Source organism: Lissotriton vulgaris, chromosome 7 (assembly GCF_964263255.1).
Source record: "Lissotriton vulgaris chromosome 7, aLisVul1.2, whole genome shotgun sequence".
Taxonomy (NCBI): domain Eukaryota; kingdom Metazoa; phylum Chordata; class Amphibia; order Caudata; family Salamandridae; genus Lissotriton; species Lissotriton vulgaris.
In genome coordinates, this window is record NC_141695.1 from 1,275,921,333 (window position 1) to 1,275,937,873 (window position 16,541).

The 16,541-nt window shown below is 48.1% G+C and overlaps 1 protein-coding gene across 1 annotated transcript in view; it reads left to right on the forward strand.

Moving 5' to 3' along the window:
* LOC147703391 (uncharacterized) overlaps window positions 1-16,541 on the forward strand; it is a 9,287,842-nt gene that overhangs the window by 7,227,264 nt on the left and 2,044,037 nt on the right. The window lies entirely within an intron of this gene.

Genomic DNA, 16,541 nt, shown 5'->3' on the forward strand with positions numbered 1-16,541 from the left:
ACAAGCTAGCAAGCGTGATGTATTGTTTGGGAAAACGAGAAAGGGCTGCCTGGGGCTGTTTGCTCTAAGCCTGCACGCGCCTCGTTGTGACGACCCAAATCCCGGGCAGTTATCTCCGAGCTCTCATGTGGCTTCAGGAACAATTATGCAAGCACCCACAGACCCCTTTGTGAACCGCGAACTCCTTTCAGTATCATTTTCATGGTCAGCAAGGGGTTGGCACCAACGGAATTGAAGGATTGTGACCCGGAACCCCACCCCGCTCCCGGCTGAAGGTTGAATTCGGCCATGCCACAAAAGAGAAAAGCACGTAACACTAGAGCTAAACACCCCAGAGCCGAATTTACCTGTCGGCCCCCAACAATCTTTATCCTCATAGTTGTTACGCCAAAATGCATAATAATTTTTTTTTAAAAGTATATAAAAGTCACAAGAGGTGCCAGATAAAACAAGTCAGGTCCCGGGCCGGCAGCCTATCACAGGGCGGCCCAGGACAAAGGGGGGGGACTTAAAAAAACACAGAGAAACACCCCCAAATCGCGTTTTCTCGAGAAAGCGTGATTGACAGCCTCTGTCTCCCAATGGCTAGCCTCCATTTATGGAGCTAGCCAATGGGAGACAGAGGCGGAACCAGAGTCGATATGTAGGATCGCCGTTGCAACGCCCAGGGCGAAACCTAAAAAGTGGAGATACCCATACCAGTTACAACAAACAATTCAGTTATTCCACCATCTATATACACATCCACTCATTCACAAACAGTTCTATATAGTCATTCATACATATACTCACTCATTATATGTAGTGATACACCTATACATCCTGTTACACACTGACAGTCATCCAAAAGTTACTCACACACATATTCACACATGCAAAAAAACTAATGAACATTCATTTAGTTGCATATACAGCTATACACACACTACCACTTTACTTCTAAGAATACTTACACATTCTTACTCTCTTAAACAATCACTTATATAAACACATACTAATTTAAACAGGAACTCTTATAATCTCTCACTCTCACATATACTCAGTTTTATAAATCAACTAGCAGCCCGTCCCGACCTTGTCCGGGAGCAATCAGGCTTCAGGGCCCCCGCCCGCCCCGGCCCCCGCCCACCCGACATTGTCCGTGGGTCTCCCGGAGTAGCAGCCCGTCCTGACCTTGGCTTCAGGGCCCCCGCCCGCCCCGACATTGTCCGTGGGTCCCCCGGAGCCTTACCTCATCCACCGCTCCTGAGTTCACCGGTCCGCCGCTCCTCGCCGCTCTTCGCCGCTCCTCGCCGCTCCTCGCCGCTCCTCCCCTCTCCTCCCCGCCTGTCCGCTGCTCCTCTCCGCTCCTCCAAGCCAGTCTGCCGCTCCTCACCGCCCCTCCCCGCCTCTCTGCCGCTCCTCCCCGCGCTCATGTCCGCTGCTCCTCCTCGCGCTCCTGGACGTCGCTCCTCCCCATGCTCCTGATGTCAGCACGCACGTAGCGGCCGGCGCTACTTCCATGGGACTACTTTTTTTTTGTCGTAAATTTTGTAAATAACGTATATTTGTTAAATTTATATAGCCTATGTCCATCTGCACACCCTGACAATTTCAACGATATATCGGGTGTGTGTATTGGCGCTGTGGTTCCCGAGTTTACCCGCCTCAAAAGTTCAAAGTTCTTCCTTTATAATAGTAGTATAGATACTCACATATACTAGATTAAAACATATGTCGTTACTGAAAAAGACAATAGTGAGACAGTCGTTTACTCACTAACATACACATATACACACTCATACATCTATACAGTCCTGTACATATGCCGTCTTCAAAACACATACAAACAGTGAGTCAGTCACCAACCCATACAGCCACTTATACACAAAGTGAAACACTGATACATACATTTCAATATATAAAAGTTACTTGCTAATATATGTATTCACTAAGATACACTTAATAAGGCAGTTAACCAATCAATTAATTTAAATACAAACATCGATTTACACATTTATTTAACCATTTATTCTTGCATCGTACTTTACAAATACATATAAAAAAAAATAATAATTTTTAAGAAAGACAAACATTCACTGGATGGTGTCATCAGTGATGTCATGAGTGATGTCACTGACCATGTCATGAGTGATGTAATATGTGACGTCATCAGCAGTGCATTGCAGGCGCGCAAGTTATAGTGAGTCCAACTAACTATAACGTGGGAATTTCAATGGTTTAATGTCAGTAAAATTTCCAGGTAACTATAACTGGTGTGAAACCTATGGTTTTTTCAGTGAATATATATATATATATATATATATATATATATATAATTTTTTCTCATACCAAGGCAGCCCCCACATAGGAGGCTAAACAATCCAATAATAAATAACTGCTTTTGCAAATACACACTGAATGTATAAACCACAGGAGGGCAAGTACCACTTGAACTCATTTTAATGAGTAAAACTCATGTAAACTGAAAAAGAGCAGGTATTGTTAGCCTACAGGCTCCATTGTAAACCAATAGCATTGAAAATGAACACAATTGCACAACAAACTTGCACCCTGCCTTTAAGTCAGCCATGACCCCTAGCTTCCCATCATGCCTCAGGGGTGACAGTTAGGTCAGTTGTTCTTTCCGGCTCCTTCAGTCAGGACCAGGAATTACAGCTCTGTCTTTTTGGACTTTTTTGTCAAATTAATCAAAAATTCTTTTGATTTTCTACCTTTCACTCAACATCTTTTTGACTTTAGAATAAGGTGTAACCAGTTTTTGGGCAGAAAGTGATTTATTTTCTATCAGAACGCCTTCACTTTTTGATCCTTGCGGTTCCTTTGGCAAAAAGAAGGCCAGGTCAGACACACATTCTGTATGCATACTGTGTCTCCCTCACTCTCACTCTCCAGAGACCTGCTCACATTGTAAGAAGCTGCCCAGAAGAACTCTCAAGGACAGAGAGAGAATGTGTGTATATGGTCTCTCTGAAAGAGGTAGGTCTCCTGTGAGATAGTAGAAAAGAAGAACTAGATAGACGTCGAGAAGTAGAAAACCGACCTGTTCACCGTCGTTTCGGGATAAGCGTCGAATTTACCAGCAGCGAAAAAGCAGATGTCGTCGTCGAAGTCTTCGGTGGAGCACAAGCATCATTCAACTCCAAGACAATAGACGGCAGCTTCAACGTCGAGTCAGGTAAAAGTTCCTCCGTTGACGTCAACTAGGTGACAGTTAACGTCGAGAGACAGGTCTCCGAAAGCGTTGGCTAAACGTTCGACGTTGAGACCGGACACTCTGTCCTGTACATCCTTAAGCGGCTGACGTTGAGGCACAACTCTTTGCAGAGATCTTCGACATCCAAGCATAAGATGCCGTCTCCAACGTTGAAGCAGAGGTACCCGTCGACTTCCTCTCTGAGAAGGTCGAATTCGAGACACCAGACTTCGGCGAAGAGGCGTTTCACGTTGAGGCAAACATCTCCATCGACTTTAGCGCAGAGAAGGTCTACGTCAAGACAGAAGACGCCATCGACAACATCAAGAAGACGGTCGCTTTCGCGGGGAACGTCTCCGACGTTGAGACGACGACGTTCGACGTTGAGACAAGGGACTCCGTTGGTGTTACAACACAGGCGTTCGATGTCAAGACACAAATCGTCACTCAGAGAGAGATCAACGTCGAGTCATCGGAATCACACAGGCTCAAATTCAGTGAGTTTTTTACCGTCTACATCGTCAACGTCTAGGCCAGAATCTCACCACATGCTATCAGCATGTTCTTCTGTGTCTTCCTCCGGGTCACCGGGGATCATTTTGACATTGAATAGCCCAACGTCTACAACTGTATGACACAGTCCCACTGAGGATCCTGCAAGAACGGAGAAACAAAGATCTCCATCTGCACATCGCCCACGTTCTCCTGAGGCTGCCGTGCCAGAAAAGGGGCAAATATCTCAATCTGTACACCTCTTTCCCAGATGGTTGTTACTCCTGCATTATTGGCAAAAAGCCGAATCTGCCCAGTCAGGAGGCATTTAAGACTATTCCAGCCCTCTGCACAGAACTCCACTAACACGACTGGAGCAAGCAGCAGATCTTTCTCCTACTACTGCATTGAGGGGTGGAGATTAAAAGCATACTCTTGTGCTCACGCTTCGAGAAGGAGGTCCAGATCTCAAGGTAAAAGGAAAAGACACAGGTCTCCAACACGTTCACCCTCTTCCACCCACTCCTCGAAGAGGGACTACTCCCCGACTCTGACAGACAGCCCACCGTCGAGGGTCTCTCCAGTGGATGACATGTCACTTTTCAGGATGTTTTGTCTAGAGGGGCAAGCAAACTAAACATCGCTATGCCCACTCAGCAGAGCTCATCATCTTCAAAACTCTGCATCAGAGATCGGCAGCCAAACCATTGTTACCTTTGGTTCCGGGTCTACTCCAACCTGTGATGGACATTTTTCCTACACCGGCCACTATCAAGTAAGCCCCAGCGAGAATCCCGAAGAAATACGGGCCTCCTGAAGAGGACCCTTTGTTTCTCAGATCTGGCCCTCCACCAGATTCCGTTATCATTGCGGCGGCTAAAAGGACGCATGCTGTAGCCTCCACATCTACAGTCCCACCGGATAAGGAGAGCAAAGCACAAGATGCGTGGGGGTGAAAGATCTGTGACACGCCAGCCTCCATGATGAAGGTTTCCAGCCCTTCAGCTCTATAGGGGTACTACAACAGATCCTTGTGGGACTCTCTCCAAAGGTTCACAGAAAAACTGCCAAGGGAAAACTGCAGGGATTTCAAGGAAATCTTGCAAGCAGGCAGTTTGGTAGAAAATCAGCGCTGCAGCTGATGGAGCTACGCTTTCTGCTCACTCATATGTGCATGGAATCAGTGCCAGAAGATCATCCTGGCTCTGTCTCACTGCCCTTAAACCAGAATTGCAATCACGAATCCTCAATCTTCCTTTTTCAGGCACAACTTTGTTTGGCAGTCATACTGATGAGGAGATGGCAAGAATGAAGTCGGAACTTGACACTCTGAAGGCTGTGGGGCTTGAAAAAAAGAAAGAGTTCTGATGCCGTTACAGGCCCTATGATCGGTGGCCCTTCATTCAGAGGGTTCAAACCCCTCACTGGCAGAGGCAATAACATCATCAGGGTCAGTCAAAATCCTACTACCAAGACCATCGTACTCCCAGAGGAAGATGAACTACTCATCAGTCCATTACCTTGAATAAAACACCAGCGAAACAATGAGTGTCCGCTTCCCCCATCGCCGTTTCCCACTCCAGTGGGGGAAAGTAATGCCAATCATCTAGAAGAGTGGTGTGGTGTGGTGTTAACTATGCTGCAGAATGGGTACTCTCTATGTTTTTGACATCGACCTCCATCGATCCCACCAGTGACAACAGCATGCCACCAGATGAAAATACTGCAGCGGGAAGTATCTATCCTGATAACACAATGAGGTCAAAGAGTATATTAAAGATATTTTCTGGTGAAAAAGAAAGGTTAGAAATCGGAATGCAGACCAATTCTAGACCTTCTGATACTCAACAAGTACATCAAAAAAGAAATGTTTTGCATGTTGGCTCTTCATCAAATATATCCACATCTGCAGCTGGATCTGCAAGATGCATACTTTCATGTCCCGACCAGTCCTCATCACAGAAAGTTCCTATGTTTTCTGTTGGGATTGTCCCATTATCATTTCAAAGTGCTTCCCTTCGGGTTGAAATCAGCTCCCTGAATGTTCACAAAGTGCATGGCAGTAGTGGCAGCTGCTCTATGGTGCAAGGTTATATTTGTGTATCCCTATCCGGACGACTGGCTACTAACAGGTCCTTCCACCCAGAGCGTGAAGAGTCCTTTCCAGTAGTGTCTAGACCTTTGTCAGCAACTGGGACTGCATGTAAATTTCATAAATTCGACTCTGCAACCCACTCAAAGAATTTATTACCTGGGTGCCACAGTAGACTCTGCAATAGGAAAAGTGTTTGCTTAGGAGGAGAGACTGTTATCTATTACACTGAAAGGCAAACAGATTTTAAGTACCAACTTCCCCTCAGTCCATCAGATTGCATTGCTTCTAGGATCGATGTCATCCTGCATTTTTCTCGTCCCCAATACCAGGCTGAGAATGAGTCCTCTACAGCAGGACCTGGAAGACAAATGGATTCAGAGGCCAGCTTGAGGGGAAGACGGGATACAACCGTCTGAAGCAGCCAGGACATCAAACCCATGGTAGATGTGGCAAGAGAATCTTCTGGTAGGAGTCCCTTTCCATAAGGCTCTTCCCTCCCAATCATTGATCACTGATGCCTCCCTTCAAGGTTGGGGAGCTTACATGGGGGTCACTTCAGACTTCTGCACATCAATATGCTGGAGTTGAGGGCTGTTCATTCAGCTCTCAAAGCTTTTCTCCCTTCGATTCAATCCAATTCTATTCTAGTACAAATGGACAATACGACCACCGTATACTACCTGAACAAATAGGGAGGAACTCGGTCGAGGACTCTATCGCTGGAACCTCAGGCCCTCTGGCAACGGCTCCTGGCAAGGAATTTAACGATGTTGGACCTGGCCCTTTTTGGCAGATTCACCCCAAAACTTTTTGCTTTTGCCTAGCCTGTTTCTGTAACCTGGTGTTAGTGATTTTAGGTCTCTGCGCACTTTTTCACTGTGGTCCAGTGTAAAGTGCGTGCGCGCTCTGTGTGTGTGGTGAGAGTGACCTGCCCGCCCATAGGAATGAATGGGGAATATGTATTGCCATGGTAGTTCCTGATGTGTGGAGAGTGCAGGGTTGAGTCGGGTATGTGCGAACTCGTGAGATTGAATGCTGCGCAATGATGTATGCGGCATGAATGTGTCTAGTACGGAAGTGCCACTTCTAGAAGTTGGCATGTTTGTGTAATTTGTGTCTGGCGTGTGATTGGCTGGAGCTAGCTGGTGAGCCTGGCTCCAAGAGTCTGGGTGGGTCTGCCCCGGTGGTGAATGGAGTGATTAGCATGCTGATGTGAGGGAGGGGTCCCTCCGCAATGCTGGCTCCACCCCCTGTGGTGCGTCTGATATCCCTAACCTGGCCAGTGAAAGGAGTTCCCCATACCCAGTTGTAGCTGGTTCTCACATTGCCTGAACCCTGCTAGACAAAGGAATTCACTGTATAAAAAGGGGCTGAGTCCCCTTACAAAATGTTCTTGTTTCTGACTTGAATCCTGCCAGGGGCGTGCTGCTGCTTGGGCCCAGGGGAAGGCTTGCCTCCCTGGGCCCTGGCCAGCCCCTGGATACCTGAGGGACCTTGAAGCCTTTTCACTCTAATGTCCAACTTGTGCTGGGACCCTCCTTGCTAATGGGGTCATTTCTGAGGGCCTGGCACTGTCTGAGTCCCCAGTGCCTTATCTTGGGCAGAAAGCGCTTTATTTGACCTTAGCAGCATGGAGCTGCTCTCTGGCCTGCTGGTGTTTTTAGGCAGGAGCCTACCCTGCATATTGCCCGTCCTTTAATTACTTTTAATTACGGGTGCCATCCCGTTTATTTAATTGTTCCACGGGTGCCCACCCCGTTTCCAATATTATTTTGTGCTGCGAGGGTACCCACCACTCGTTATGGTGCAGAGAAAGGTGCCGCTGCGAACCAGGAAGTCAGGCGATGTTTTGCCTTGCGCCAGACGGGACTTCAGGTTTTGCGAGAGGAGTCTCGTGCCCGCCGCCGGCACCAGAGGAGTGAGGGAAGAGGTGTTGCGGGTCTCCCATGAGCTGAGGGAGCCCCGTGGTGTCTAGAGGAGCCACGGGTCCGAGGAGGGGGCCCGGGTGAAGTACCGCCGGCGCAGCCATGATGGAGGAGGGGGCGCGAGGCTGCCCCCCGGCACGGGCGAGGAAGGGAAGTCGAGACTGCTCCCTGCGCCTGGAAAGTGTTGCCTCTCCGGGGTAGTGGCGCCTGGGGGGAACACAGAGTCAGGGCGGCCCCGGCTGCACAGTGGGCCGCCCCAACATGGCCGGATTGGGTCTGGAGGGTCCCGAGGCCCCCCCTGGCAGTCAAGAGCGGCTCCGTATGGCAGCGGGCCGCTCCAATGTTTTGGGCATTGTTCTGCAGAACCAGATGACTCCCATGAAGGGGCATGGTTATTGAAAGAGCCTGTGTGGCTCTAGCGTGGCCTTATTTTCTTAAAACGCCAGCGCGCTCCCTATACTGGGCCCACATTGGTTAAGGGGCTAAGTCTGTATTTCTAGAGCCCAGTGGCTCCAACATTGGAAACCTTTGTTTATAGAGGGCCAGTGAGAGTCCAAGCCGCATTGCTGTGGCTAGAGCCTGAGAGCTCCAACGTTTGGGGCACCTGTGATTGTTCAAGGGGCCAGTGGGCCCCTGGGGTACAGTTCATTGAAGGCCCTGTCGCAGTTTTGCTGATTCTCAGCTGCCCAGCAATTAGTGGGCAGCTGCACTGTTTAGGCGCAATTGAGAGAGAGTCCCTGAGAGGGACAGAAGTGGCACAGAGGTGCCAGGCAGGCCACAGCTGCGCAGCACTTAGTGCCAGCTGCAGCGTTTAGGCCCTTGTGATTGTCCTCAGCTGCCCAGCAATTAGAGGGCAGCTGCAATGTTTAGGTTTGCGCCGGTGGCCCACCCCTGACTGGCGCTGCGTGGCAGCGCGCCCTGACATTCTGGACACAGGGCACTTGAGCCCTTCTTGAGATGGCCAGTTGGCCAAGGGGGCTGGTAAGAGATTTCTGCGCAATGTGATTTTACTATGTTTAGAATGGTATTTGCCTAAAGTGATTTTTGCGCAATGTGATGTTACTGTGATTGTGAGGTTACTTTACCTGTGTAGGTTTATGTTAGTGAGAGTTTACTTTACTGCGAGTCACGCCCCTAAATGTGAGTTATGCTTAGGGGGAGAGTCTAATGTGTTTAGACTAGTGAGAGATTGCCTACTGTAGTTTTACTGGTTAGGCCTAAATGTGACTATGCATAATGTGCTTTGCCTTTATGCTTATGTGATACTTCTAAAGGTGCTTATGCTTAGAAGTTTGCTTTGCCTAGTATGTTATACTAGAGAGGTTATGTGTCCATGCGTGATCTAGGCCTATGGTTATAAGTATTGCGTAGTGTGTACCTACCTGTTACTAGTGGTTACTGGTTGTGATCTATAATTGTTATTTTGTGTTACACTTATTCTAAGTTATAGAAGTGCTATTTCTACTAAGTGTAATTCTGACAGTGGCCCATGTGACCCTGTCCTGTAAATAATCCCGTGTGAATATTGCCTGTGCCAGTTGGCACAATGTATATTGTGTGATTACTATCTGATGTGTTTTAACAATACAAAACTTATTTTTATATAACCTTGTGTGGAGTTCCTTTTGTGGTGTGCCTAGGATGTTGTTGCTATTGTGTGCATGCGCAAATGCTTTACACATTGCCTCCGGGAAAAGCCTGTCTGCTCGTGCCAAGCTACCAAGGGGGAGAGCAGGGGTTATCTTGGCGTGTGACTCCCTTTCCCTGACTAGAATGGTCGTTCCTGCCTGGCTTTGGCGTAAGCCTTAGCCAACCGGAAATAGCAAGTTCTAACAAACGATAACTGCAATGCACCTACCGGGAGAGCAGAATTCACAGGCAAGCACTCTTAGTCGGCACTTCAAGGACTAGCAAGTCTGGGTTCTAAACGACAAAGTTGTCAAACAAATTTTCCAAGAACGGGGTCGTCCAAGCATCGACCTGTTCGACAAGGGTCGAAAGGGAATGCCCTTTTGATCAGCTGTACCAAAGGGGATGATGGACGGAGCATTGGAGCAAATCAAACACTCACCCCCAGTCAAGTAATCCATCATCATTCTTTAGCTCACTCCACCACCCCAGTTCAGACATGGCCATATGCAAATCAGTCTGACCCTGTGCCTCATGGAACAGTCCAACCCAAACTGTCAAGCTATGTCTTCCCTGGACCGGAAACAAGCATCCTGGGACCGGTTTCTGGCTAATCAGCCATCATCAGCCAGGCTGGCTTGAATCCAGTGGTAAAGTGAGCAAGGGACTCACGTCTGGGCATACCCTCCCAACTTAGGGCAAACAGAGCGATACCAAAGGTGATGATGGATGGAGCGTTGGAGCAAATCAAACACTCACCCCCAGTCAACTGATCTGGGTTTAATCCATCATCATTCTTTAGCTCACTTCATCACCCCAGTTAAGACATGGCCATATGCAAATCAGTATGACCCTGTGCTTCATGGGAACAGTCCAGCCCGAACTGCCAAGTCATGGCCCCTACCTTCACCACTGTGCAAATCCGCCCTGTGGCACGTTTTAAGTTGGGGGATTAAGTCCCCTTGAATCCTGAGATTCCCTGGGGCCAACGAGCCCACCATGTACCTCCTGTAAGCGCCACAGAGCTGCATTGCAGAGAGGTGTAAAAAGGGGCGGGCCTCAGAACACCTCTCTTCAACGCAGCCCACTGGCGCATACTGGGGGTTCCTGGTGGGCTAGTTGGCCCTCAGGGACCTCCAGTATTCAAGGGGAATTGCTTCACTTCTTTTTGTAATTTATTGGTCCTGGGGACCCAATCCCCCGGCGCCATCCCCCGATTTTGTTTTTTAAAAAGTAGAAATCGGGAATGGGGTTGCTTGGCCCCCCTCCTGAGGCCATAGTTTGCCCCGGGGACCCCATTCCCCGGGGCATGGCCCTTTTTTATAATTATTATTATTTTTGAGGGGGGCTGCTTTGCCCCCCTCCTGTGGCCACTTATGACCCCGGAGACCCCATCCCCGAGGCCAGCCTTTGTTTTTTTTTTTTTAATTTGAGGAGAGGGCAGCGTGGCCCCCCTCCCGGGCCACTAATAGTCCCGGGGACCCCATCCCCCGGGGCTGGCCCTCTCCATTGGGGGCCGTTGGGGAGTCCCCAATACCCCCACGGTCCCAGGTGGCTACCAGTGTCCTGCGGGAGCCGGAATTGCTTTTCCACATGGGGAGCAGCTAACCTGCTGCTCCCCCTGTCGAAAAGCAATCTGCTTTACTATTTGGAAGAGAGAGCAGGTTTCCTGCTCTCTCTTCCAAATAGCAAAGCATTTTGCAATGACAGGGTCCAGAGTGCTGAAGAAGATCAGGCGAGACCGGGCCCAAGTCATCCTTGTGGCTCCGGACTGGGCACGAAGATACTTGTATCCCGAGCTACTCAGCATGTCAGTCGATCCCCCGATTCGTCTGCGTCTTCAGGAGGACCTTCTGTTGCTGCAGCAGGGGACGGTCCTCCACCCGAACCTGTCCAGTCTCCACCTACATGCGTGGAGATTGAGCGGCGGCAGTTTAGGTCATTTGACTTGCCTCCTGAAGTTTGTGATGTGATTCTGGCAGCCAGGTTTCCCTCCACAAAAACGTTATACGCCTGCAGGTGGAACAGATTTGTGGCATGGTGCACAGCAAGGGCTGTAGATCCACTCTCTGCCCCCCTTTCAGAGGTTCTCCTCTTCCTTCTTTCTCTTGCCCAGTAGGGCTCTTCTCTGGGCACTATCAAGGGCTACCTCTTGGCCATTCTCTTTTCAAGTCCCCTTGTGTAAATAGATTCTTGAAAGGCATCACACAGATGTTTGCTCCTGTTCCCTTTGTGATGCCTCAGTGGGATTTGATTCTTGTTCTAATGTTTTGAGCCACTTCACAACTGTCCTCTTCATCTTCTAACTCTTAAGAATGCATTCCTGGTTGCCATCACTTCTGCCAGGAGAGTGAGTTAGCTCCAGGCTCTATCTTCTAAACCTCCTTTCCTCTCTGTCCATCCGAACAAGGTTTTTCTAAGGGCTCGCCCTTCTTTCCTGCCCAAGGTGGTCACAGCCTTTCATATAGGGTAGTCCATCACCATGCTCAGCTTCTATCCATCTCCGCATCCCTCGAAAGAGGAAGAGAGGCTCCACCGTCTGGACCCAAAATGTGCGCTCTCCTATCTAGATCGCACACGCCAGTTCCGGGTGGATGACCAGCTCTTCATTGGTTACGTGGGCGCAAAGAAGGGACGGCCGGTGCACAAGAAGAACCCTCTCTTGATGGGTTGTCTTGTGCATCAAGGTTTGCTACTCTTTGGAGAAAAAGGAGCCTTCTGTTGGGCTGCACGCCCATTCCACTCGGGCCACGGCGGCTACTACTGCCCTGGGTCGGGGAGTCTCCCCCCCCTGCAGGACATCTGCCAGGCAGCTACGTGGTCTCGCTGCATACGTTTGCTAGACATTCCTGCCTGGACAGCCAAGTCCGGAGAGATTACTTTTTCGGCCATTCCATACTCCAGGGCCTCATTTACGAAAAGTGACGCATCGCTGCGTGAAAACAGCGATGTGTCACTTTTCTTTGCGCCCTCCTTGCAACACCAATGATTTGTCATATTTTCAGTATGATGCATCATTGCGGAAGGAGTTACAGATATGTCAGTATTTCTGATGTATCTGTATGGCACAAAAGTGATGCATTGCTGGGTGTGTGTCACAAAAGTGACGCAACTCCAGCAATGTGTCCTTTCACATGGGGAAAGCCCCATATGAAAGGACCTGCGTTAATCTTACGCCTGCTGTGAGGCAGGCGTAAGAAATTGACGCATTTGTGTCCTAGAAGTGGCGCAGTGAAATCTTATAGATTTCACTGCGTCACTTCTAGGACCCTTTCTTTTGTCAGAACTCCCCCCTGCATGCATTTTACCTGGCGCATGTATAATGTAGCGCAGGGGTTTGCAAAGTGACGCATGTGGAATTATTTAAACTCAAATTACAATCCTGGACACCCACCCATCAAGCAGGGCATCTCCTCGATCCGATTTTTGCTAATTGGGAAGGAGTAGAGGTCCAGCCCCCAACTCGGGTAACATGGTCTGACCACTTTCTGGTCCAGTTTACAATCCCAGGCCCGATCAAAAAGCCGCCTCAAATCAGACCAGTGGCACTGAAGCGCAGGCAATGGGGGAAACTAAAGCGAGTTGATTTAGAACCTGCTCTGCGAGTAGGCAGCCCCCCGCTGAAGGAAAACCTGGATGAGGCGTGGGAGGACAAAGAGAACTGGTTTAATGGGGCTTTAGACATAATGGCGCCATGGACACCAAAGCCCTGGTGAGGGGTTCTAAGTCTGCGCCGTGGTTTGACGCTGACTTAAGAACGGCTAAATCTGTCTGCAAAGGCTTGGAGCGTACCTGGCGCAAAAATTACGAGATAACAGCTAAGCTAGAATATAAGAACCGTTTAAAAAAATATCCTTGTATGGTTAGGAGAACCAAAAGAGAATTTTTGAATAAAAGAATTGAATTAGCGGAGAGCTCCACAAAGGCACTTTTCTCTATATATAAGAAATTTACCTCACTAGAGAGGACTCTAACCCCGGAGGTCCACTCTATAGATACTTGTGAGGCGATTGCAGATTTCTTTGTCCAAAAATATATAAAAATATATAAATCCTTCCCTTTTAGAGCAGAAATGGCGTCCACAGAACAAATTAGGGATGAGAGACGGACAAGTAAAGCCTGCCTTAACCAGTTCACAGTCCCTGAAAACCCTGAGCTGATTAAGTTAGTTCACAGTATTAAATCTGGCTCCCCCAAAGATGTGGCTCAGCCTAAAATTCTTATGAAGCAGACTTGACTCCTTATCGATCATATAAGCAACATGGCTAAACTGTCCTTCCAGGCTAGCTATGTGCCGCAAGACTGGAAAATAGCGCAGGTTATCTCCATTAAAAAAAAAGCCAATCTCAGTCTTACCCACTTGGATAATTTCCGACCCATCTCACTCCTACCCTTCTGCACCAAAGTTGTGGAGAAGATCGTGAATGGTCAGATGGTGAAATATATGGAAGAGGGCCAACTCCTGCACCCCTCACAGTCTGGCTCTTCTCGACTGAACTGTTGCGCGGGAGAGTTGATGAAGGGCAGACGGCCGCGCTGCTGTTATTAGATCTCAGCGCGGCTTTTGACACCGTTTCGCATCCCATACTACTCTCCCGCCTCAGGGAAGCGGGGATCTAGGGGCCGGCCTACGAGTGGCTGTCCTCGTTCCTGGTAGATAGAAGATTTCAAGTCTGCTGCCCCCCATTTACATCGGAAGTACGATCACTAAAGTAAGGTGTTCCACAGGGCTCTATTTTGAGCCCTACTTTATTCAACCTGTATATGGAACCCATTGCCAAATTGGTGGAAGCCTATGGGGTGGAAATAGTGTCCTACGCATATGACACCCAATTGGTGGTGACACTATCCCAGCCCCAAGAAGAGGCTGCAGCTAATTTTTCGGCCTGTCTTGGAATGCTTGCTAGCTGGATGAACAACAATTGCTTGTGTTTTAACGCTAGTAAAACCGAGGTTCTTGTGATAGGGAAAGCACCTTCCATCTGGTCCTCGGCGTGTTGGCCATCAGACATAGGGCCCACTCCTTATCCCTCGGAGGAAGTGAAAAACCTGGGGTTCAGATTAGATGTCAACCTGTCCTACGAACACCACACCAGAGGGGTTGCTGGAAAGTGCTATGGCATCTTAAAAAGCCTGCGTAAAATCTTGGACTTACTCCCCGCAACTAGCAGGAGAACTTTTATTCATACTCTGGTTGCGCCGCACCTAGAATACTGCAACGCGCTGTTCACGGGCCTGAGCAAAAAAGGACTTCCCCGATTACAATGTGTACAGAATGCGGCAGCTAGGCTGGCACTAAATCTCTCTAGGAAGTCCTCAGGTAGCCGTGCCCTGGTCACACTTCATTGGCTTCCTATTCGTGAGCGCATTACGTTTAAAACTATGTGTCTGGCCCATCGCAAGGCGCAGGGTAAGGGGCCTTCATATCTCGAAAAATTACTGACCATGTATCGGCCAAAGCGACATCTCAGATCCCTTGGCAGTATGCTCTTTCAGGTTCCTCGCATCAGCCTAGCTAGGATGATTGGCCGATGATTTAAGCCAGTAAACAATGTAGTTTGCTACCAATTGAACTCCACATGGAACCATCGGAGATGAGATTTAGAAATAAACTGAAAACTTTTCTGTTTCCAAAATAAGGTGCAGTACCCCGGTGCTCCGGTCGTTATTGAATGCTCTGGAGCTGGTTAGATCCTTTTGTCTACATAGCGCGGGGACACACCGTTTTTTGTGTAACCAGGCACTTTAATAAACTTGTTATTATCATCTACCTAGATGCGTCACTTTGTAAATATGGTGTGACAAAACCATACAGACACTCATACTGGTACTAAAAAAACATCTAATAACCCATATACACACACATGTAGCTACTCACCAACCCATGCAGCCACTTATACACAAAGTGAAATACTGATACAAACATTTAAATATTTAAACAATACTCACTAATATATGTATTCACTAAGATACACTTAATAAGCCAGTTAACCAATCAATTTTATTTACAAAAAACATCCATTAAGACACTTCTTTAAACATTTATTCTTCCATCGACCTTTACATATACATATATAAAACATATTTATTTTTCAGAAAGACACACATTCACTGGATGGTGTCATCAGTGATGTCATGAGTGATGTCACTGACCATGTCATGAGTGATGTAATATGTGACGTCATCAGCAGTGCATTGCAGGCGCACAAGTTATAGTGAGTCCAACTAACTATAACGTGGGACTTTCAATGGTTTTATGTCAGTAACATTTCCAGCTAACTATAACTGGTGTCAAACCTATGTTTTTTTCAGTGAATTTAATAGGTTTTTTAAATGCTAATTCCTGACTATAACTGGTGTGAAACCTATGGTTTTTTCTGTGAATTTCATAGGTTTTGTAAATGCTAATTCCTAACTATATATAGGGCCTCAAACCTATGTTTTTTCAGTGAATTTCAAAGGTTTTTTAATAGCAAATTTCTATTGCTATGAAATATATTATTTTTTATAATGAATCCTATATTGTATATTTATGTAATACTATTTTTTTATGTATATTCTTCATTTTAAAAAATATTTTTTTTGCCCTGGAGCGCTCCCGGTGCGCGTACGGGTGTGCGCACCGGAAAGCGCAGTCTTGCGGCGCGCCCCGGTGCGCGTACGGGTGAGCGTCCCGTTTGCGCTATTGCCGTGAACGATAACACCATTGTGACGTATCGCGTAGCCGCGACTGCGTGATACGCACGGCGTAAGCGCACCCGGAAGCACCCGATCGCATACGATCGCGCTACGTAAGCACCCCGGGGCACGCCCCGGGGCGCGCCCTGGGCGCGTAGCGTAAGCGCGTCGGGTCATGTGACCTGAAAATAACACTTTAAATTGGTTCAGAACAGTTTTTTTTCCAAATGATGAAAGCCCCCACCTTTTTTCCTCATTCTCACTTTGTACTTTGACTAAGGAAGACCTGTTTGGAGACCTATTTGTACTGAGAAACGGCTACAGTAGCAGCAGCAGCAGGAGCACCTCAACCACCACCACCACCACCACCACAAGGACCACCACAACACCACAGTGGTGGAGAAGAACAGGAGGAGGAGGAGAGGCGGTTTCTCCCTGAAGATAATACCCTCTATAAGCCAAAGGAGCACATTGTCTGGGAATTTTTTTAAATCCCAAGGGGCCTAAAGAAAGTTAATGTCCCGAA